General features: G+C 46.1%; 1 protein-coding gene across 1 annotated transcript in view; it reads left to right on the plus strand.

The window, feature by feature from the left end:
• The first annotated feature begins 4,767 nt into the window (after positions 1-4,767).
• The window catches only part of PRICKLE2 (prickle planar cell polarity protein 2), a 181,002-nt gene continuing 160,664 nt past the window's right edge, over positions 4,768-25,105 (plus strand). The window contains exon 1 of the mRNA XM_045289881.1: positions 4,768-4,988. The gene's annotated coding sequence lies outside the window, so the exon portion shown is untranslated. The remainder of the gene's footprint in view (positions 4,989-25,105) is intronic.

The raw sequence follows: 25,105 nt of genomic DNA on the forward strand, positions 1-25,105 counted from the left end.
TAACTGGAAGCTCTGCTAAACCTGTCTGCCAATGTGCAGGCCTTTACGGACAAGCAGGTGCCTGGCCAAGAGTCATCCTTGGATTCTTTCACATGGAAGGCAAAAAGGTAATGGCTGAATCACTAGTATTCTTACAATAGTTTGTACTTTCTTACTATGATATTTTCTTATTCAAACAATTTGCTGCTTACTTGACTGCTGCTTCCACCAGACTATAAGATTCTTGAGGGGAGGACTTTGACATTGTTGTCACTTTTGTTTGGTTGCTGAATGAATGAGCACATCTTTCCCTAGAGATCTCTGCTATTTCACCTTGGTACCTGAGTGTCCCATGTCATGTACAGCTAGGCCTTTGTGAAGCAACTGTAGTTTAGAATGCATTATATTTAGGGATGAAAGATTCAGGTAAAGATACTCCGGTTCAAAATGTGGGATGGCAGAAGTTGCCTATCTCCTGCACTATTAACTGCCCTGCTTACATCTGTCATTGCATTATTAAATTGTTTCTTTATTTTTCACTTCAGTTTCTGTATTAACTGTACTTTTATGAATAATTAATACATGCAAATGCCCATATGTTTATTTATCCTGCTTGAGATGCCTTGTGCTTCTTGAATCTGAGGATTCATGTGTTTATAAATGGTAGAACATTTTCAGCTGTTATATCTTCAATTATTGCCTCTGTTTAGCTGCTTTTTTTCATATTAGACCTATGTTCAGGCCTTCTCATTTCTATTCTTCATGTAGCTGAACCTCTTCCATGATCTCTTTTTGATTCTGGTTGTGTAATGCCTGAGTCCTCTGCTTCACTTACCAATTGAGATTTGCTGCTTGTGTTACTTAACTTTCTGTAAATGTATGGAGAAAAGTAGCCATCATGTCTGATTACTTTTTAAGGTTCCCTTCCCAACTGTAGTAGTTTCAGTTATTCTAAGCAATCCCATTTCACGATCTTCCTCCAGATTATTGTTCTCTGACCTCTAATTTTTGAGACTCTGATCTGACTGGTGATTGACAGCTTCCTGTGTGTGCTGTAATTTTTGTACCGGGAGCTCATACTTTGTAGGGACTTTTGTGATCTGGGATATAGAACGGGCTCTCCAGAACCATTTTTCATTTGCTTTCCCAAGGCATTCTTAGCTTATCATGAACAGAGCCAATTTTTATATTAAATTTTCAGCCCGAGCATCATGATTTTGTCTCTTGTAAAAATGTGTGCTCCAAACCTAAAAGCAGCCAAGGGTTTCAAATTCTCCGTTGAAACATCTCCCTCCCGACTGTCAGAGCCAGCTATTTTCATGTGGGTGGGCTGTCTATTTTCCTAATCTGCTCAGGTGGCCAAGTCAGCAGTTCGAAACCACCAGTTGCTCTGAAGCAGAAAGATAAGATTTTCCATCTGAGAAACCCACAGGGACATTTCTACTTTGTCCTATAAAGTCACTGTGCATCAGAATCGACTCCGTGGTAGTGAGTTTGGGGTTTGGTTTGCTCATTCAGGGTGCAGCCTTCAATGCCTCTCCCTGGCCATAGTGAGGGTTCTCATGCCAACTCCCTGCCCCTCTTTGTCCCGAGGCGTTGTCTTCTCTCCTGCATGAGCACTGATGCCCCCTGTCCTTGGGCACCCAAACAATCCTATCCCCAGCCACCAGCCACGTAGAGCCACAGCACAGGTTCACATCCTTACGTTCTTGTGTGCAATCACCTCTTTATTTCTAGCACCTGGGTATTTTCCTTTGCTTTTTGTAAGTCAGCGAGGCATGCAAAAGAAGGGCTGCTATATTTTATCCATACATCTAGGTATTGGAATTTTCCAGTTGCCATCATCTGCCATCTAGCCCAAACCAAGAGCTTATCACACAAACTCATGGTAGCATACTCCAATAGCACACAATGATTGTTAATGATACGTTCACTTCCTTCCCACCTGAGATCAGCCTAGTCCTGGATCCACCTTGCCAGGGAGAATTTTCACCAATGCCTTAAGTTCTTAGACACGGTTCTAAAAGCATGTTGTACAAACAACTTTATCCATATGTGTGTGATACACGCAGATTTACTGATGAAAGTGGGGATATATGGGAGGGCTTCAAAAAGTTCATGGAAAAATCCCGTTATCTTCTCAGTTTTCTCACAAGCTTTTGGAAGCCCCCTCATATTTACCCACTGCTCTGTATGTAGCAATAGATCTTGGGATTCAATACATCTTTGTGTGCTTAGTCTGCCTCTTCTTTCTCGAGACTGTATCGTATTCCATTGTAGGGCTGTGTCATTGTTTTTCCACCAGGTCCCCTCTCATTATTGGATAAGCATGTTTTGATTACTTTGGTAGGATAAACTGTCCTACAGCGAAACATTTTTTCTACATGCCCTATCAAATATAATGTCTACTTCTGTCTCATCTTTCCCCTTTCATCCCACTGTGGTTTCTTTGTGGGTGAGGATTTCCTCTTTCCTGGGAGCCCTGGGACCTGGCCCTTATTTATAATATTGGTTTTATGAGTGGATGTGTACCTACCAAGAAATCAAACCAACCACCAGACGCAGTCCCACCCTGAACCCTAGGCCTGTTAGACATGATGTGATATAACACCACAACCCTGTGATCTGGTAGTTTTTTCTAGATATGGTAACCGAGAAAGCAGGTTAATTTCATTAGGAGGTAGAGGTCATATTTGAGTAGCCTTGTCTGAAACCTGTGCTTGATCTCTTTTTTTAAAAATTGTTTTATTAGGGGCTCATACAACTCGTATCCCAATCCATACATACATCAATTGTGTAAAGCACATTTGTACATTCATTGCCCTCATCATTCTCAAAACATTTGCTCTCCACTTAAGCCCCTGTCATCAACTCCTCATTTTCCCCTCCCTCCCTGCTCCCCACTCTCTCATGAAGCCTTGATAATTTATAAATTATTATTTTGTCATATCTTGCCCTGTCTGACGTCTCCCTTCACCCACTTTTCTGTTGTCCATCTCCCAGGGAGGAGGTCACATGTAGATCCTTGTAATCGGTTCCCCTTTTCTTTACTACATCTTTTAAAAAATTATTAATTGGGAGTTGATACATGTCATATCATTCCACAGTTCAATCACATCAAGCAGAATTGTACAATTTCTATCACAACCAATTTCTTTTTCTTCCTGGACTCCTTTTCCCGCCCCCCCCCTTTCATCTCCCTTTCCTGTCCCCCCCCTGCCCCCTGCCCAGCACCACTGTAAGCCACCCCCCACCCTGAAACCCTTATTCTAGTTGCTGTCCGTATAGGTTCATCAATCCTGGGTTTCATAGACCGAAACACAGAAAAACGTATAACACAACTTCATGAGGGTGACTACCAATGACTAACATCTCTGAGGTATAGCCTAATATGAACAAACAAAAACAAAAATACAGAAAATGTTGAAAACCAGATCAGGTTCAGAGGGGGGAATCAACTGACAACGTTTTAACTGTAGAAGTCAGATGCATGCCTTTGATCTTCTGTACTCACCGCTCTGATGCAGTCTATTTAGTAACCAGTTTCCTCCCATCCCTCAATTATGTAGAGAGGGAGGTCACTGGAGGTTTATTTCCTATGTAGTTCCCACAAATGAATCATTCCACTTGATGTGATTGAACTACGGTATGATATATGGGCATTAACTCCCAATTAATAACAAATTTAAAAAAAGAAAACATAGATCCAGCAGTGGGTTTGGGGCTTGGACCAAATCCTAGCTCCAACTTAAGAACAATTAGTTCTTATATCATGGCCTGCTTGCCCTCAGGAAGGGAACTCAGAAGATACGGGTGCTATAGCAAAATGTGGTGAAGAAATTAGATGGTACCCAGCTATCAGATAAAGTAGCATCTGGGGTCTTCATGGCTTCTCTCCAAACAAGTAGCCATCTAGTTGAGATGTTAACTAAGTCCACATGGAAGACTCACACCATCAGTCACCGAAGGATTGTAAATCATATCATCTGAAGTCGAAGGAGGGAATAGTATCAGAGCTTCAACTGTGAGAATCCGGTTTTGCAGAAGGCTGTGGTTGGCTACATCTTCTTAATGAGCATTCATCGGAAGGTCACAGCCAATAGGGTGTATTTCACTATGCGTTCATTCATTCAATCAGTGAATAAATGTTCACAGTATGCCAGCCATTGTTATCTGTGAGAACAGATGTCAGCATTCCTGCCTGGTGGAGTTTACAGTGTAAAGGGAGAAACCAGTCAAACAGCAAACAAAATCCCGTAGGATGCATCGCTACAATGGGCATTAACAGGGGACTTAGGGGCAAGTGCAGAGCTTGGAGGCCCTTCCCAAGGGTAGGGGTCCTGGAAGGAACTGGGTGATCCTTGAAGAATGAGAGGAAGTTGTGGGGCGGTAGAGGGGAGGGGAGGGGAGGGCTCAGCATGCCCCCTCTCTTCCCCCTGTGCAGGGCACCGCATGATATAGCCACCGCTAGCTCTCAGCGCCAGTGCACATGGGCCAGAGAGCCTGGACCCTGCTGCTTCAGAAAGGGGTCCTCCCTCCCCCACCCCCACCTCCCCCATCATCAACTGCCTCAGCCCTTTCTAATTTTAAAGCAGTAGCTCCCTCGATTGAAATCTCAATTTGGGAACAGGTTTAGGATTGGCCTGTGGCTGGTAATGTTCACCAATAAGCAGAGCGGGAGGGGAGGGGAGGCGTCTCTTTAAGCAGCTGGGAGGCAGCCCCAGAGCTGGGAGCTTCTCACTCCGGGACCTGCGCCGTTTTCCTGGGGCTGGAGCTGCGTGCCTGCAGAGCAGCGGCTGTCCCCTGGGAATGTTCCCCCCTTGGCAGATGGCCCCTAAAGGGCCCCCTCGGGCTCCGGGCAGTGGGCAGCCGATGCCCCTCTGGACTCCTTAGCTGCAGTTGTACCCCCTCCCTCCGCGCCTCCAGGTCCCCTGTAGTCACTTCCCTAGCCAGGTTTCAGGGCCCCAGTGGAGGGACTACGACTGCCGAGCAATGCAAGACTGAGCCCGGTAAGTACCTACCCTCGGCCGGACGCGCAGGGAGCACACGGAGCGGGGCGCAGGGGCGCGTTTGCTCCTGGTCGGCGCGACTCTCCTTTGGAAAAGGGAGCCTGAACCTGGAAGCTAACCGGGGAGAGGGGGTAGGGAGGTGGCGGTTGCGCTGCCACACAGATGTTGTGAGCTCCAGGGACAGAACGGGACCTTGGGATCGTTTTGGTCTGTCCGCAAGACTTCGCGCAGACCCTTGATGACCCAAGAGTAATATTAATATACGACGGCATGCTTGTCTAAAAGGCTTCTTGGGAAACATTTGAACTTTTCTCCATACGATTGTTGTGAAAATCTCTGTTATAATGCATTTCCATGAAAGAGTTACATTTTCACTTATTGCAACTGACCTACTTACTGGTTTCCCTTGAAGTATCAAGACTATTTCCGAATGTCGACAGTAAGATCTGCCTTACAAAAGGTCTTTTTCTTCTTCCTAACCCATGTCTGCATTTTGAGCTTCTACTCCATCCCCAAACATGGAAAGATCGCTTATTTTCTGGGGGCTGTTAAAATTCATTTCCTCTCTCCTTGGTGGATTTCTCTAAATCAAACAACCCTGGTGTGCGCGTTTATTTCCTTTGGGTGGGAGGGGGGGGCCCCTCTCTGCGTTGGGGAGTCTGATTATGGAGAAGGCTTTGAGGTGGGCTTTGGAACCCAGCACTCCCTGGTTTCCAACTCTGTCTCAGCTGCTGAGAGAATGATGAAGCCCCTGGGGAGACTGGGACCATACACCTTCCCGGTGTCTGGGCAGCTATGTCCTGGGTGTTGTTACAACAAAAATAATCTGGAGTGATGGGGTGGGGGAGGGTCGGGGGAGGGCACATAGATTTACTTAAAAGATGACCTTTCCACTGAGCACCCCACCCCCACCCCAATCTGTTCACCAGGATGTACCTAAGCAAGAAGTTGAGAGCCAAAGACGGGGGTCAGGGCTTAGTTTTTTGGTGTTTGCCCCCCTCCCCAAAGATGAGGCAGCTGGAAGAAATGCCGTCCAATATTGGAGCCAATGCTGATGTTCGCCGAGTGCCAAGCTCCATTTCCGCCCATCTGAAATGGCTTTGGCTCGGAGCAGCCTTGTTCTGTGGGCTGGCCTCGCTGGGCCGTTGTTTAGGTGGTGTGAATCATTTGTATACTCTGGGTTCCTGCTTTCTGCAAGCAGATGTTCTTATTTGTGCAACTTGTCGAGCAATTAGAGATGGACATGGCCCTGTGTATACAGAGGGGACCAAATACCACCTGGGGAGGATGGGGCCAATCCTCTTCAAACCCAAACCATCCATCGCCAGCCGTTGGGCAATTCAGATAAAGGTGTCAAGTGAGCTGAGCAGGAAGAATTTATACTCGTCTTACTATAAAACATCTGTGGGGGGGGTGGGGGCAAAACGTGGGAGGAGGGAGGCTTAGAAAACTGATGCTGTGTTCGCAGCCCCTGACTCCCCTGCTCTCCCTGGATTTCGGAGAACCTGCCAGGAGAGGCTGTTGAGTGGATGGAAGTTTCAAGAAATGCAGAACAGAGAGCAGCACAAGCCCTTCTTAAGCGCCTTTTATTTCTGTTTGGAGGAAAGGAACACTTTGTTAGAATAACAAACTGTGGCTGCTTTTCAAAAGCAGAAAACAGTTCTTGTTCCGAAGGCAGATTCGTTTTAAGAGTGTGAATCATTTGGTTTGGCTTTTTTTTTCTTTCTTTTTTTTTTTTCTTTTTGCGGTGGAGGCTTGGAGATGATTAAACGTCCTGTCTGCAGGAAATTACCAGGAGATTTGAGTATTTTCCTGAATCAGCCTCAGATGGTACACAGCTCTGGATGTAATACAAGAAAGCTCTGTTACTAAGCAATCCTTCTGCAGCCATACCCGCTACCTCTCCTGGCTGCTCCAGCTCCTCCATCAACCAGCCTTTGCGTTTTCTCCTGTTTATTTTTTGGGGGTGTCTCAGTTACAGTGAAGTAACTGGAACAAGTCTCAGGCATCCTTCCTGAGCTTTCGGAGACAGAACTTCTTCTTGAGACAGTTTATCAGGCCTGCTTCCCCATGGCCCTCCTCCCTTTTTCTTCTGTAGGAAAAACTCTTGGCTCCTTTCCCCAAGATTTCCTTTAAGCCAGGATTGTTGCCCAGAGGGACTGAGCTGTCTGGGGGAGTGAGAGAGGTGGGGGGTTTGACTGGTGCTCACCAAGTTGGTGGTGGTGTGGATGGTCTTTATAGCGCTGTTGGCAGAGGAGGCAAGGGAGAAGGGCTGGGCTTCTTCCGTGCAGAGAATGGGCGGTTACAAGACCATGAGGAGCTGAGGGGCTCACGTGCTGTTGGGGGGAGTTTTGCTTCCAGAGATCTGTGGTTTTAATCATCTAGGAAAGCAAATCTCCGTGTTGTTGTCCGGCTCCCCAAGTTCCTTGTCCTGTAAGGCACCTCAGTCACATCAAGCACTTCCCAGCTGGGAGCTTTGAGTGAATATCAAGTTGATGTCAGGTCCTATCTGTACCAGTGTACATCCTCTGGTCTAGCCAGATTTGTAAGGTAGAATTGGGTCAGGTTGGGGGGGGGGGGGGGGGGCGGGGAATCATTTCTTGCCTGCCCAAGCACAGAGTGGTTATGCTAGTGGAATGGCATGAAACTTTCTAGAAACTGCACAGTGAGTTTAAATACCATGCTCCCAGAAAGTTCCCTTGTTTTATTTTTCACTTTCTCAAGATTGAACTGGCAAGGGGCTCTCTTCCAGGATATTTAGCATTTGATTACCATGCAGGAGTTTGCCTCCCTCCTCTGGGAGGAGACTTGGGGTGGAGGGTGGGGCAATCTTGTTTCAATACCCTGCCTCTCCCCTGGGTGACATGCAGAGGAAGACTGCTTTTTGCAAAGACTGTATCTGGACATCGTCCAGAAGAATGGACGGTGTAGGGGCGGAGGACGGAACAGATCCAGGTGCTGAGCACTGGGATGGAGGGGCGTATGGAGGGACTGAATGCCTGGGAAACCTCAGGCCTGATTTGCCTTCAGGTTTACCCCACAGGCCTTTGTGAATTGCTTTATGTATGGCTTCTAACAGCCACCTTGAATATAGGAATCACTGCACCCAGCGCGAAGGTCTGCCTCTTCTGAAGCCCCTTTCCAGGCAAGGTGCCAATCCACAAAGCGTGCACGTGTGGCATTGCCTGTCAGGTCTGTGACTGTTTGCGCCTGCTACTTCTTATTAAAAATAAACAGATAAATAAAAAAGAATACTTGATTCCCTGAGAACATCTTGCAAAAGGCTACTTTGTACTCACCAGACTGCTATAATTATTCCCTGATCTCCTACTCCACTCCCACAATTGAGTCTGGATTCTGTGGACTGTTGAGTTGGACCTGAGATAAGTTTTCACTTTGAGCCCTGTGTCGTCTAGGCTGGACAACAAGTCTCCTCTGTGGGTACTGGAGATGATACTAATATCGAATGATGCCTGGATCTTCTTTCACTTGCCGAGCTTTCGCGAAACACTGGCCAAATGTCTTCTCGTTTGTTCTCAGACTTGTGCATAGGAATACCCTTCACAGGAGGGGGTGGGGGATGATACTGACTATGGACCAATATGATATATATATTAGTTCCCAATAAATGGTGTGGGGGGAAAGAGGAAAGAAAACCCTCAGAGAGCCTGTTTCAGAGGGTCTGTGGCAGGACCTGGGAATCTGTATTTTAAGATGGATCTCAAGTGGAACCTTGGACTCTCTCTTGAGACATCCGTTGATGTTTGTCATTATCATCTTGGAAGGAGCCCTGGTGGTGTAGTGGTTAAGAGTTGGGCTGCGATCTGAATGGTGGGCAGTTCGAAACCACCAGCAGCCCCGCAAGCTGAAGACTAGGCTTTCTACTCCTATAAACAGTTATCAGCTAGGAAATCCACAGGGGGCCGCTGTGAGTCAGCATTGACTCCATGGCAGTGAGCTTGGGTTGGGCTTTCTTTTTTTATCTTCTTGAAATCATCCCAACTTAATGGGGTCCGTGCTACCATCGTCCCCAGTTTATAGGTGAGGAAGGGTAATATGGGGTACGTCCACAATCCCTGTCAGTATTCAGTGGCCAGTCGGGGCACCTGAGCCTGTGCCTGGGCAGGACCGGAGCCCGTGCTCTCCAGCAGGGTACTCTCAGTGGGGTGAGGATCTTCTCTTAAGAAGCAAGTCCCCTCCCTCATCCCTTTGCAGGTCCCTTACCAAAGATGCTGGCATTCAGCAGGAAACCATTTTCTCTTAACAGTAGCACATGTCTCTGTGGTTTGGGCGAAAGTTCACAGAGCAAATTAGCTTCCCGTTCAGTCATTTAGGCGCATTTTGTCTTGTGCCCTCAGTTGCCATCCCCTCAGTGTAACAGCACTCACCCATGTCCGTTTGCTCATCTTCCCTGCCTCCTGGCTGCTTCCGGAGGAGCTTTGCTGTGCCTCAGATGCTGCCCTTTTGGTCTCCTGTGGCTGTTTGCTCTGAGGAGGAGCACATTCCTCAAGGATGGGATTGTTTGCCTGAAAGGCCTGCCGATTGTTTGGCTGAAAGGGGTGATTCCTTCCAGCTTTGAAGGGCAAGACTTGGAAATCTGCATTTTAAGTCACATCCATCTCAGGTGGAACCTTTGGCTCTCTCTCTTGAGACATACTTTAATTTTTACTCATTTTCATCTTAAAATCATCTGAGGAACATGGTCTCGAGAGCTCCATCCATCTCTATCAGAGCAGTACGTCGGATCTTGTTGATGATTTTTAATTTTGTCCCTACATTTTTCTCCCACTGTGTCCAGGGCCTTCTGTTGTGAGCCCAGTCAGTGGTTGGGAGATGTAGCGGGGCACCCTCTAGTTTACTCTAGGACTCCTTTTCTGCAGTCTATCATGGTGGGATTTAGGGGAGACTGCATGAAGGTAGAGGTGCTAATACTAACAATAGCGGATTTGCCTTGGTTTATATGAAAAGAAGAGAAACCCAAGAATGCCCAGAATAACATGGGAACAAGTGATCCACAATCAATGGCGAGGAGGGTGTAGGAGGCCTGGTAGGGTTTGTTCAAGGGCAATGTAACCGAGAGGAATTACTGAAACCCAAATGAAGGCTGAACATGATAGTGGGACAAGAGGAAAGTAAAAGGAAATAGAGGAAAGAAGTAGGAGGCAAAGGCATTTATAGAGGTCTTAATACCGATATGTACATATGTAAATATATTGATATATGACGATGGGGAAATAAATTTATAGGTTTAGTATTAAGGTAGCAGATGGACATTGGGCCTCTACTCAAGTACTCCCTCAATACCAGACCACATTGTTCTATTAAACTTGCATTCCATGATGCTCACCTTCCTGACATGATCGCTGAAGACAAAGCAGGTGCATAAGTAAATGTGGTGATGGTGCCTGGCTATCAAAAGATATAGTATCTGGGGTCTTAAAGGCTTGAAGATAAACAAGCGGCCATCTAGCTGAGAGGCAACAAAGCACACATGGATGAAGCACACCAGCCTGTGTGATCATGAGGTGTTGATGGGATCAGGTAACAGGCATCAAAGAACAAAAAATCTATCATTATGAATGAGGGGGAGTTCAGAGTGGAGACCCGAAGCCCATCTGTAGGCAACTGGACATCCTCTTACAGAAGGGTCGCAGGGAGGAGATGATCCAGTTAGAGTGTAGTATAGCACTGATGAAACATACAACTTTCCTCTAGTTCTTTAATGCTTCCTTTCTCCCGACCCCCACTATCATGATCCCAATTCTATCTTACAAATCCGGCTAGACCAGAGGATGTACACTAGTACAGATAAGAGTTGGAAACACAGGGAATCCGGGACAGATAAACCCCTCAGGACCAATAATGAGAGTACTGATACCAGGAGGATGGAGGGAAGGTGGGGTAGAAAGGGGGAACAGATCACATTGATCTACATATAGCCCCCTCCCTGGGGGACAGACAACAGAAAAATGGGTGAAGGGAGACATCGGACAGTGTAAGACATGAAAAAATGTTTTGAGAATGATGATGGCAACAAATTTACAAATGAGCTTGATACGGTGGATGTATGGATTGGATAAGAGTGTATCAGCCCTCAATAAAATGATTTTTTATAAAAGATTAATTTATTCATGAGGTCCTTATCATCCAACCCCCTAATTCCTGAGGGGAATGATACAAAGATTGACATGCTCGGTTCCTAAATGAAAGGCTGGGTGTTTGATTGCACCCAAGGTGCCTTGGCCAAGGACTTCCCCAAACCCAGTCCTTGGAAACCCTGTGGAGCGCAGTTCCAGCCTCACACACACGGGGTCCCCAGGAGTTGGAAGTGACTCAGCCCAGCCACTAGTTTGGGTGTTGTTTGTTCTTCATCCTCTCCACCTCAACCTGGTTTTTGGAATGTTGACCACAACGCTGTGTTTTGTGATGGGTCCTTCCTCAGTTTCTTGTGCCGTATCTTTTTTTAAGTTTATACACATCCACAGGATCTGCCCGTGAGACCCTCTGCAATTCGCACACACAAGAAGCCTTTTCTTTATGTCCTTGAGCTGAGCCCCCCCACAGCTCCTTTTCGCCCACCCCCTGTACTAACGCTCCCCTTGGAGCCCGCTCAGTGGAAGCACATGCAAAGGGAACATTGTAAAAGAGCAAACAGCAGCCTCACTTACATGCCTTTCCTGATCTTCCCTCAGCATGGCCTGATTTCCCTCTCTCCCGGGCACCAGGACTAGTGCTGCTTTTTCTTGCTTTCATTGCTGCAGGATTGTGACGCAGGACAACCCATTTAACCCCGTGAGCTTTGCCTTCATTATCTGTAAGCTGGAGTGTTCAGAGCAACCCTTTCTCCGTGGGGTACAAGTGACATCACGTCTGTGACAGCGCTTTGGACTTGGCTCAAACACATTTTCACGACTTGATCCTGTGGCTTTCTACAAGCGGTTCTCTTTCTGTGTTCCAGGGAACACCTGCTTGGTGAATTTTACTAAAATGAAAAATGGAAGACAAAAACAAAACGAGGTTCCTCCTATGTTTGGGAAATGATATGCTATATCTCCCTCTTGAGGATTCTCACGCACACTAGCTTAGTAAAGGCTTTGAGAATCCTGGTGATGTTTGCATGTTCTGTGCTGATGAGCCCTGAGACCTTCCTCTCAGGCGCACCTGTTCATGTGCTGCAGTATGCACTTAGAGGGAGGCTGGTAAACATCAAATGCTGGTGCTTAGATATCTGTTTCTCCATGTCCTTCTCTGTAAGATAGAAACAATAATGGCTTCTGTCCTACAGAGTGTTGTTGTTATTAGTGGCCATAGAGTTGGCCCCAATGCATGGCGATCCCATGCATCATGGAATAAAATGCTGCCTCATCCTGCACCGTCCCGTGGTTCATTAAGAGTTGGACCTTTGTGATCTGTTGGGTTTTCACTGGCTGACTTTCAGAAGGAGATACCCTCTTTATTAGTCCATCTTAGTCTGGTTTTTGTGCTGAAACCTGTTCAGTTCCCAGCAACACACAAGCTTCCACCGACAGGTAGGTGGTGGCTGCACATGTGGTGTATTGGACCAGAACCGAGGAAGTGAGAATGCTGCTAGAGAACCAGGAATGTGGACCTTAAGATAAACTTCAAACAGGAGGACCAATTCCCAGGGCGTCTGCCTGCCAGAAATCTTTGAGTGGACCATTCTTTCCGTTGTGCACTTTTCTTCTTTCTCCTAGAAGCTCCGATTCATCTTCCTGGTCGTCTGTCTGCCTCAGTCTTGTGTGCTGCTCTGTCTTCTCTACCACTTTGTTCAAAGTTGTCCTGACCCCGGACTTTCCTCTTCTCGCTCTTTTAATCTGTTTGCTTCCTTGCTAGTTCAGTATATTGCTGTAAATGTTGTTCATAATTCCCAAAGTTACATCTTCTGACTGGACCTCTCTGTGAGTTCGAGATGAAGGAAGGGAGGAAAGGAAGGCAGGCAGGCAGGGAGGCAAACAGGAGGAGGCTTCAAAAAGTTTATGGAAAAATAGAATTGAAAGATAATGAAATTTCTTCATGAACTTTTTGAAGCCCACATGTATGTACGTATATGTATATTTCAATAGACTTGTTGTATGGACTTCTTAAACTAAATGTATCAAAGCATGATTCAAGATTTAGTACTCTCCCCAAGTCATAACCATGTCAGCAAATTGCACCTCTGCTCACCCAGTTGCTTGGTCTTACGATGTTTGGAATCTTCTTCAATCGTTTTCTTTCCCACAGACTCCCATGTCCAATTCCAATGGCAGGAAGTCCTTTCAGCTCTTAGTTCAACCTAAAAAAAGTGAATCTCAAATTGAGAAAGGGACAGGGGGAGGACGGACCGGAAAAGGACACAGGGTAACTTGCAGGGTGATGAAAATGTGTTGAATCGTGATAGGGGGTGGGCTCATGGGTGTGAGCATTTGTCAAAATACTGTAAGGGCTATCCTTTCACCGCATGTCACTTGTAATTGTGATTGGGTGCCAGGGAGTCCTTTTTCACTCAATGCATCCCCATGTAACAGAGTAGAACTTGCTACATAAAGCTTTCTAAGCTGTCATCGTTATAGCCGCCGACCACCGGGCCTTTTGACCACAGAGGTGGTAGGTGGGTTTGAACCACCATCCTTTCAGTTAGCAGAACAAATACTTCACCTTCATAAGGGAATTACATATCAATAAAGAAATATGAAAGAAAAGATTTATTCCAAACAGCACCACAGCTCACCTGCTTTAATCTAAGACACCATCATTTCTCTCAGCTTCCTTGATTATTTCATAAATCGGGTCACAAACAGCTAGTGTTTCCTCGGCTTAAATCTCTGTTTCACATTGTCCACCAGCTTCCCATTGCAGTAAGAACACAATCCCAGCGCTTTACTGTGACCCTCTCCCCGAGCCACTGCACAGGGAGCCCCTTCCCCTTGACCACGAGTAAGTACTCTGCAGTCACACTTGGCCTTTCTGTGCCCAAGTTCCCGCCTGCATCCTGGGCCTTTGTGCTTGCTAATCTTTCTTCTTGGAGTACTCTTGCCATAGAACTTTGTTTGGCTTACACCTACCCATCACTGATTTAAGAAAAATCACTGCCTGCGCTAGTCGATGCAGCCTCTTCGAGACCCTGCAGGACAGAGACCCTGCAGGATGGGGTGCAACTGCCCCCTGTGAGTTTCTGAGACTTCAACTCTATGGGCATCGAAAGACCTGACTGCCTCCCATGGAGCAGCTCGTGGTTTTGAACTGCTGACATTGCAGTTAGCAGCCCAAGGACTAGCACTGTACTATCAGGGCTCCTTACCCATCACTGAGCCGCTTGTTACATGCCATTCATCCTAAAGGACTTCCTGCCCAGCCTTGATTCCATCTACTGCCTCACTACAGGCTTTTGTTTTTCTGCCATGTTTCCTTATTAACGTTTCTCCAAAGCACTCAGTAAGATTGGATATGTCTTATTTATTTATATTTTTAATAAATAAATAAAAGCCTGCTCCCTCTTGGTTCCTTTGAAGGCATTGGTTCCTGTGTCAAAGAGCACAGTGCCTGCCCCTCCTCAGGACCCCCCACTATCTATTTTGATGGATGTATCATAGCCTGGCCCGGTGTCTGATACAGCATCTGCCAGAAAATTGTTAGCTAATTAAAAATGATTAAATTCTTTTGACCACTCATTCTCTTCCTTTCCTGATCTCCTCCTTCTCTCCTGGGGCCTGGGGAGGCTAATACGCTGTTCAACCCCACTGAGCCCTCATGCTTACCACGCTGACCCTCCGCTGCTTTGTTGTAAAAACAAGGTCAGTGATGGTGTCCCCGGTCTGTGAGCCCTTGGAGGAGGGCATAGGGTGTTTTTGCAGTAGGAGCAAGGCATTAGTGTTTCATCGCCTTTTTAAACTTGCACCCCCAGCTAATGGTTCTCTTTGAAGGCTGCGAGTTTCCAAACTCTGATCAGATGCAGCTGCTCCGGGACTTGGGCTACAAAGGGTTTTTAAGATCAACTACAACTCCCATGAGTGGCTTTGGAGCTCAAAGGGCAGTAAACATGTTTGGCTTTTAATCCATTAGAGACAAATTCTGCCCAGAGAACAAAGGTAGAGCCGGGGATATAAGACCTCCAACTTCCTCCTACCTCTGCTCCCAAAGGCCAGGACCCATGACTTAATCCTATTTCTGGAGACCTTCTTTTTTTGTTAGTTTTATTAGAACTAGGATTGTCTTTTATGGCAAATAAAACACAGGAGCCCCAGTTACGTTGGAATTGCATATAAACAAATAGTTTATGGGAGATACTTCAAACAGAAAAGCATGCATCTGAAATTCAAATTAAACTGGAAATTCGGCCGCCCTGATTGGACCATCTTCATACCCATTCATTTTTGTGTCGCTGTGACTGCTTCTGTGCAGCAGAGATCAGTGGCTGAACTTGGCATTTATTACCTGGCTCCTTGCAGAGCAAGTTTACTGGCCACTGCTCTGCAATGACACTTTCCAGAATGCTTCTTGCAGTGCATTCACACAGACACCAAAGTTTTGTAAGTTCTAGAATCAGGGGGGAAAGGTCAACAGATATTGATGGGGAAATGAATGATAAATGCATCTCTGAAAATGCACAAGCCTTATTCTATGTATTTGGACTTTTCATAGAACTATTAGGACAGGCATAGTACAGAATTTTTATTTGCCTGGAGTTCTGGCTGAAAAAGATTAGGACACACTTTCTGAGCTTAATGGGACAGTGTTGTGATTGATTAGCAATGTCTGTCCTGGGCAAAATTAGAGACGGTTAGCTTTCAAAGGGCCGTTGGATGTCATCCAGCCCAACTCTTGACATAATTATTATTACACCCTGCTTAGAGGTCTTTAGAAAAATAATCATGAGCTTGGCAAAACTATCAACTCCCTACACCTTTGTGCTCGTATGGGTCTTATTAATGGGTCTTTCAGGATGGCATACCGCAACATTTCTAAGAATGTGGCGTTCTTCATGTGACAACTCTGAAGCCTATTTGGTTTTGAAAACTCTACATTCACATATCCTCTTCTAAAAGACACATATTGCACAATAATAATTTGAGAAATCCAGAAACAAAGAAATGTGTTTCAGACACATGTACACCAAGAACTGGAGGGTGTCCAACTACGATTACGGAACATTGTCATAAAAAATTCTATAGAAGAATCCTGATCAAAAGGGGGGAAATGTAAACAGAATTTCAAATTCTAATGAACTCCATATTTTCTAAGCCAAGAGTGAGGGGGGGTGGGTGGTCAGTAGATGAACCTTTGAACCATGAAATAATCTCTAAAACTTAAAGCCCAAACTATCCCCTGATACTTCTTAAAACCAAAGAATGGTTTAACTAGTAAAAAATCTGTGCCTCAAACATTGTTTCTTTCTTTTTTAAAAAAATTATTTTATTGGGGGCTCGTACAATTCTCATCACAATCCATACATCCATCCATTGTGTCAAGCACATACATATGCACATTTGTTGCCCTCATCATTCTCAAAACATTTGCCTCCCACTCTAGCCCCTAATATCAGTTGCTCATTTTCCCACTCCCTCCTCGGTCCCCCTTCCTTCATGAACCCTTCATAGTTCATAAATTATTATAGTTTTGTCATAAGTTACCCTGTCCTATGTTTCCCTCCGCCCTCTTCTCTGCTGTCCATCCCCCAGGGAGGAGGCCATACTTAGATTCTTGTCATTGGTTCTCTCTTTCTACCCCACATTCCCTTCACCCTCCAGGCATTGCCCCTCTCACCACTGATCCTGAAGGAGTCATCTATACTGGATTCCCTGTGTTTCCAGTTGCTATCTGTACCAATGTATATCCTCCGGTCCAGCCAGATTTGTAAGGTAGAATTGGGATCATGATAGTGGGGGGGGGGAGGTAGCATTAAAGAACTAGAGGAAAATTATATGTTTCATCGTTGCTACCCTGCACCCTGATTGGCTCATCTCCTCCCCACAACCCCTCGCATTGTGTTTCTTAAGAATTATTTATTTGGGATCAGAGTGACAACATCAACTTGAAAGATTAGATAGGAATGTTACAGGGCAGAAGCAATGCAGGGAAACAAAAAAAACCAAACTTACTGCCATCGAGTCAATGCGGACTCAGAGTGACTGACTCCCTGTGGGTTTCCAAGACTGTAACGGAGTAGAAAGCCTCGTCTCTCCCTCAGCACTGCTGCCGGTTGGAAAATGCTGACCAGGCGGATCTCAGCCCAATGCATAATGACCACACCACTAGGGGAGCAGGATGAAAATAGTGGTACGGCTGGAAGAAAGTCACCAATGCCATGGGGTTGTACGTGTGTGAACCTGACTTGTGCTATGTATATGCCCAGCAAAAATATCAGCACAGAGAGGTATAGCAATGTTCACCGTAGCCCTGTTTACAATGGAAAAAAGTTGGAACTGGCTAAATGTTCATCAGCAGAGGAAAGGATAAACAATATGTGATATATACATGAATGGAACATTACTGAGCCATAGAGAGGCATGAAGTCCTGATATGTGAATCTTGAAAGCATTATGCTGAGTTTAAAAAAATCAATCACCCACAATGGATGAATGTATGGATTGTGATAAGAGTTGTATGAGCCCCCAATAAAATGATTTTTTTTAAAGTCAATCACAAAAGGCCAAATTTTATAAGCTCTTACTTATATGAAGTATCTAGAGTATGCAAATGTATGCAGAACACTGTTTATGAGTGAGAGGCAAAAGAAAATAAGATCAGTAAGATGCATTGAATATCCGTGGTGATGGAAAATTGCCACTGGATAATGGTGCTAGTTGCATCATGTGATCAATATATTTGATATCATTGGTGTACATGTAAAAATGCTAAATTGGAAAATGTGTTTTATATCTAGTTTCACAAAACATTTTTTAAATGGTAGAAAGAAACCTGTATGACCTGTTTCCTAACCTGCATGATTCCAAGATGCGGTACAGGAGCACCTGTTGCCATGTTGTACAAGATTCTGTCTAGGTGACGCTCCGGGATATTTAGATGACGGGAGTGTAGTCCCTGCCGTCTCAAACAAGCGCAAACTTTGTGGTTTCAAACAAGCCATTCAGTCTCTCACAATCCTGGAGGTGAAAATTCATTTCAGAACAAGGTGTACACTGTGGAGTGTACCCTGTGGAGACTTTTGATGGAGAATCTGCTTCTTGCCTCTTCCTCCTTCTGATCACTGCCAGTGGTCCTCAGTGGTCCTTGGCTTACAAACACATCTCTCTAATCTCTACCTCCATCTCCACACAGTCTTCTCCTGTCTGTTATCTTACTTTGCCTCTCTGCTTTAGGGACACTCAGGATGGCATTGAAGGAGCCATGATGGTATAGTGGTTACTCATCAGGCTGCTAATTGCAAGGCCAGCTGTTTGAAACCACCATCTTGTCTTTGGGACAAAGATGAGACTTTCTACTCCTGTAAAGAGTTGCAGTCTCAGAAACTCACAGAGGCAGTTCTACCCTGTTGCTGTGAGTCGGTTGCTCTGAGTTGGAATTGACTCCATGCCAGTGAGTTCTGTTTGGGGTTTTCTTGTTCATTGAAGTAATGCACACACACGCACATGCACGCACGCAAGCACGCGCGCAGGAAAGCGAACATATTATAAGGGTTAAGACTGATGAAATTCTATAAATGGAACTTAACTAGGTTACCAATGATAAGTCAAGAAGTAAATATTACTGAGACCCCAGAAACCTTTGTGCCCCATTTCCAACTCCTCTGTGGGATCCTCTGCCCGTATTTCTAACATAATAGATCTCTCCTGTTTGTATGCTGTGTTGTTGTCAGGTGCTACTGAGTCCATTCTGACTCACAGCAACCCCATGTACAATAGTCCTGTCCCAGACTTACGATTGTTGCTCTTGGAGCCCATCGTTGTAGCCATTGTGTCAGCCCCGCTCTTTAAGGGTCACCTGTTCTTTACTGACTTTCTGTGAAGAAGGCTTTACCAAGTCTGACTTCTTTCTCCAGGGCTTGAACCATCTGATAACTAGTCTAAAACACGTGAGACAAAGTCTCTCTGCGTTCTCCTTCAAGGATCTTTCTAGCTATGCTTTACATAAATGGAATTATAAAATATATGTACTCTTTCATAGCTGGCTTCTACTCAGCATTCTGTTGATGAAATCCAGTCATTTTGTGCATAAAATTGTGGATGGATCATTCATTTCAGTTGCTATATGGTTAAATAATCATTTAACCCCCTGTTAAATAGACTAGTCTTTATTCAATTGTGGATGGGTGTGGGTTAGTTTCCAGTGAGGCCTATTACAAATAATGCTGCTAAGAGTATTTCCCTACATCACTTTTGGGAGAACATATGCTGGTGGGAAACAAGTCTATAATACTTTTAATGAAGATATATATATATATATCTTCATATATATATACATATACATATATATATACACACATATATATAACCTAGTTGCTTTCTGTGCAACACGGAGAACTTATGATCAAAACTGATGTAACGGAACTATCCTCACTCCCTGATGAGCCCACCACCCTTCAAGCCGTTGGTCTTGTTTACATGCTCTTGCTCTGTTGGGGTCTTTTGAGCCACAGCCCTTTCCAGAATACTTCTTTCTAGACTTCCATCCAGTGGGCTGAGACTGGACGTGGTGATTTTTTTTTTAAGACATAACCACCCAGTCAGGGACGCAACCCCTGGACCCATGATCCCACACAGTGCCACCTCATACATTCACCCACTATCCCCTGGCCAGTGCCATGCCAGTCCTGTCTTCCCCCGGCTACTTTACGAAGAGACCAGATGGACCACCAATGTCCCCTTTCTTCTGCATCTGGCTGTCCACTCAACTGGCGCTACAGCCCCATTTCACAATCCCCAATTTAGAAGTGGCCAAGCTGTCTTATAGATTAGAGTGTGTCTTACTAAAGGTTGGGGGCAGAAGGGTGACTGGAGGTGTGGGCCAGGCTGGCAGAAAACTGGGTCTCAGCTAAACACTTGGCACCATTGCCCCAAAGCTGGGGAGCCACTGGTTTAACTGAGCCATGTAATTTCCCTTTGTTCGGGAGGGCTGGGGCTCGTGCCTCGAGTGCCCCTGGTGTCACATGCATGAGAGACTCTTTCTAGAGCCCCAAACTGAGTCTGGTCATGCATGAAGCGTTACTGGCATGTGGTGCATGGTGGAGTCCTGCATGTGGCTTGCGCAGGGTTTCATTTTGTGCCTGCTTGGCAGTTTACACACGTCAATTCTGGAATTAGCTGGGGAAATATATGACCCAAACGTTCCAGAGAGATCAAAAGGAAATTGGGCTTGGTGTTCCAAACCCCTTTCTCTTAATGGACTTTGTTCCTTTTCATTCGGTTGCGCTGAGGACACATGCCTATGGCCGAGGGGTGGGAAGGTAGGCGTGCAGGAGCAGACAGCACACTCTCAGTGTCTTTGTTAGGGCTCTTGTTTACCTTTTCTTGCCTGGTGACCAAGAATTTAGGAAAGAGAGGAGAGGTGCTTGGAAAGGGTGAGGCTGACGCTGGAAGATTTTTATCTGTTCGAGTCAACAAAGAATTAAGCCATGCTTTTCTGTAGGATTATAATATCTTACAAAAATGAACAAATAATTGAGCAACTTCTGCACTGGGTTCTCTGCAGATCTAACTAAACGACAGCTGTCATTTATATAACAAGGACTCGATTTGAGACTTGACCACGTTGTGGATCAACATCTTTTTTTTTTTTAAGGGGCCAAGAGCAAACGATTTTAGGTTTTGACGCCAAGAAGCAAAATCAAGACTTATGTACTTATACTTATGGATCTAGAGACAACATAGTCCTATAAAGCTTTTATTGATGAAATTCAACACATCAAGATAATAATTGTGTATACCTTTTTGTGTGTGTGTGTGTGTGTGTGTGTGTGATACAAATCTAATGAGAAGTGTATTAGTCTTAGTCTAGGTACTTTGGAGAAACAAATCCACAGCAACTCATATATAAGAGAGAGTTTTATGTAAAGAAAATGTGCATCACGCAAACATCCCAACCCAATGCTGCCCAAGCCCACAAGTCCAACATTAAACCATTAACCCAACACCAGTCCACAAAGTCCTCCACCTCACAAAACAGAGGCAATGATGCCGACTGCAGGAGGAACGCTGAGTCAGTGAACGAACAAGCATCTCAGCACTAGCAGGGGTCTCCACACGGCTGCTCCAGCACCCAGGGCTGCATCGGGATAGGTCCATGTAGCTTCTCCTTGGGGATGTCTTGTAGGAAGTCAATCTTGCAAGCTGAAGCAGGGAACTGCTAAGGCAGCTGCACCCGGTGCGACCATCACAAAACAAGAGACCCGAGAACTAGAAAGGCGAGGCTTCACCACCCATTTATCCCTCCGCCTTTCAGTTAGCCCCACATGTGATTATCGGCCAGGATGGCACAATTAACTAACTCAAGAAGCTTGGTGCCTCTTTCCTTATTGGGGTTCAGTAACTGTTTATAGCATCAGACCAACTGCAAATGTTCATCTGTAAAAGTGACTCTCGTGTCATGAGGTCACGAGGCATTCGGAATAGGTGTGGGCTGACTTTGGGCTGTGGGCCACAGTTTTATTGATAGTATCCCCGAGCCTTACGCATCAGTTTTAATGCAGTTGGGGCCCCTGGGAATGGAAGGACAGGGCGCTGGCGTGATTGGGTTTGATTTTACTTCTACTTTTCTTTTGGTGTGACTTTCCTTGCGAGGTGGCTGCGGTGGGCAGCTCTGACAGCTTCATGATGGCTTAGGCACAGGTTCCTTCCCTCGCGCTGTCCACTGGAGCACGCTGCTCCGTGTCGCAAAGTCACAGGGCAGCACCGCGCTGCATCAGCTTAGGCAGCAGGAAGAAAAGGAGGTAACAAGTGAGCATCTACTTACCATTCAGGAGACTTTCCTAACATCCCAGCCAGTACTGCTAACAGCTCCTTGGCTAGAAATGCCCTCCCTCTATCCCTGCGGAAGATGCTGGGAGCTGTCGTCTTTGCTCCAGTTGCTTGTTATGCTCAGATGAAAAATCGAGTCCTGGTACTGAGGAAATTAGAGCTGTCGGTCACACTGAACCTGGGCAGGGGGTGAGCCTTGGAGAGATTACGCTCTTCTTCAAAGCCTTAGAAAGTAGCAAACTGGAGATCCAGAGGACTGAGGTCTGTGCTCCCCGTTTCTGCCCTCAGGAATTGTGCGGGGAAGTAGATATATTGGTTGGAATGCGGTGAAGGCTTGACTTATACCCTTGCTCCTTCCAAAGATGTTCCCTTAAGAAAGGATGGCAACCATGACCCTTCATGGAGAGCCCTGTAATGCTGGACAGCATCCATGCTGGTCCGGACTTAGGTTGAAGCCTAAACAGGGCCTTGGACTCCCCTCTGCAGCAGAAATACAAATCTTGAGCGCCCTTCAAGGGTTCTCCTCAGTCACTTTGACTAGGGGATTGGTAGCGTGCTCAACAAGCTTGGGCATGCCTGTGGGGAGAGCGGCAGTAGGGCTTGTTCTAAGTGCCCGTACCCATCAAGCTGCATGGCATGAAGGGCAGACGTGGGTGAGCAAAAACAATGTCTGGATATGTGAATTTTTAAAACGACTCTGTTCACTAGGATGTCTTAGGATGTGACCAACCAGGTTTCTAACTTCTAGTGGGAGGGAGTGGCAGCAGAGGCTCAGTAGTATCATTCTCGCTTCTCACGTGGGAGTCCCTGTACAATACCTGGCCAGTGCACCCCAGCACGGCCACCACCGGCCTGCTCTGTGTCTTTGTGTGTCGCTACGATGCCGACCAGGCTCCAGTGGAGCTTCCAGATTAGCACAGACTAAGCAGAAAGACCTAATGAGCTATGGCTGAAACACCTTCTATGGCGCACAGTGGTTCGAACACCTTCTTGGATGAGATCCCCAGGAGGCAGGAGTGACCCAGTGGTAGCCAACAGCATCCTGAATGGGAGCCCAGGGAAGGTAGAGGTCATTCTTCCTTATCTCTATCTTTCTCTATGAAAGAGCTCCCAGAAGCTTGTAGAAAAAGTCCGTGCTTTAAATTCCATTTGTCTGCAAGCTGTTTAGGGAAGGTGTGCATGCTTGGTAGACACAAAAGCATTTATTTCATATAATCTTACCACGGCCTGTCTTTTGGGGGTGGGGGGGCTGTCATGGCTATCCAGTGCTGCTGTCACAGATACACCACAGATGGATGGCCTTGGCCAGTGGTTCTCAACTTGTGGGTCGTGACCCCTCTGGGGGTAGAATGACCCTTTCACAAGGGTCGCCTGATTCATAACAGTGGCAAAATGACAGTGATGAAGTAGCAAAGAAAATCATTTTACGGTTGGGGGTCACCACAACATGAGGAACTGTATTGAAGGGCCATGGCATGAGGAAGGTGTAGAACCCCAGGCCTTGACAAACAGGATTTATTCTCGTCGTTCAGGAGGCTGGAAGCCTGAATTTTGGGTGCTGGTTCCAGGGAAAGGCTGTCTCTCGCTGTTGACGCTGGAAAGAGGTCCTTGTCTCCTTTCAGCACTGTGAGTGGCCCCAGCATCCCTGGAAGAGGTCCACATATCTTGGCATCAATCTTCCCCTATTCTAGAAGCTTCTCATCACAAGAACTTTAGGCCCAGAGGGCGCACTCGGCTCCCAGCCTTTCATCACGTTTAACTTTACTTGCATCTTCTGTGAGATCAGAGGTGATGGCCACACGGCAGGCCAACTTCTCTCATATTGGACAGGCCTGTGACCTGAATAAAGGAGTTACATGGCACTCTAAGCCTGCCTCGGTAGCAGACCAAACGGAACCTAAGTATGATTAACAGAGCCCAGTCCCCTCCTTAACCAGAGCAGAGATTAGATATGTTGACAACACAGAGGACAATTCTGTCAGAGCACAGAGCGGAGGATGACCACACAATACTGGGAATCACACCCTAGCCAAGTTTTATATTTCGAGTTGGGGGGTGGGGAAGTGGTCACAATTCAATCATGACAAGCCACCAACAAAATGCATGGGGCTACAATGGAAGGATCGGTTAATTTGGGCCCCGGGAGGAGGCGAGGTTTTCAGAGGTGATGAATTTGAGTTGGCCTTAAAGAATGACTAGGGCAATGTGAAAGAATAAAAATCCAATGAGTCAAATGATGGCTGGTCAGAGTGATTAAAAATTAAATTAGCTGCCCTGGCTAATTTACCACAAACCCCAGTGCCATTGAGTTGATTCTCACCCATATGGACCCTGTGAGGGGTAGCAGGACGGTAAATGTTTATTAGAACAGACAGCCTCATCTTTCTCCCACGGAGCAGTTAGTGGGTTTGAACCACTGCCATTGTGGTTTGCTGCCCCACGCCTAGCCCACAGTACCGCCAGCACTCCTTGGCTGCCTAGTTAAAGAGGTGAGAAATGGATTCAGGGGTCATATCTTTGTGTTTAAAGTCCCTGATTGGTGTGGATCGTTAGTCTGCTTGGCTGCTAACTTTACACATTAGACATTGAGTCCACCTTTCCAGAGGTACCTTGGAAGAAAGGCCTGGTGATCTGCTCCCCATTGCTAACTGCCCGGGCCACAGTCCACTCAGACACACACACATTGCCCGGCGGAGGTCTTGACCTGAGGACAAGTTTTGTTTCGTTTTCCTCAACTGCTCTTTTTTGTCCACCTTCCTCTGGATGTCACTGTCGCTGTCAGTGATCTGTATTCTCAAGGCCTGTCCTCACCCCAGCTCCATTTCCGTCTTCTCTGCCACACTGGGGACCCGGAGCCAAGCCTCTTGCCGGCAGATGACCTGCACCAAGATTGGACGGCGTGGCCTTGAAGTGTTTGTTCCTCTTTCCACTGTATTCATGGCTCTGGTTTGCCTAGACTCGCCTGTGTATCCGTGTAAAGGAATAAAGCTCATAAATAAAAGAGGAGGCGAAAGTAGGTTTTCGTAATGAGGCTTCTGCTTAATCGCATCAGCAGCTAAGGAAAAAGCTATGAAATATTTATTGAATTGTTGCACTAACATTGTCACTGAGCTTGCTGTGGACACTAGATCTCTCTGGAGAGTGGCTGGCTTCTCCGAGCACCAGGCGGGAGCTGCCCGCAGCCATTGGAAGGCTGCAAAGAGA

The sequence above is a fragment of the Echinops telfairi genome, unplaced genomic scaffold (assembly GCF_000313985.2).
Source record: "Echinops telfairi isolate 266 unplaced genomic scaffold, ASM31398v2 ScPeMD7_31;HRSCAF=116, whole genome shotgun sequence".
NCBI classification, from domain to species: domain Eukaryota; kingdom Metazoa; phylum Chordata; class Mammalia; order Afrosoricida; family Tenrecidae; genus Echinops; species Echinops telfairi.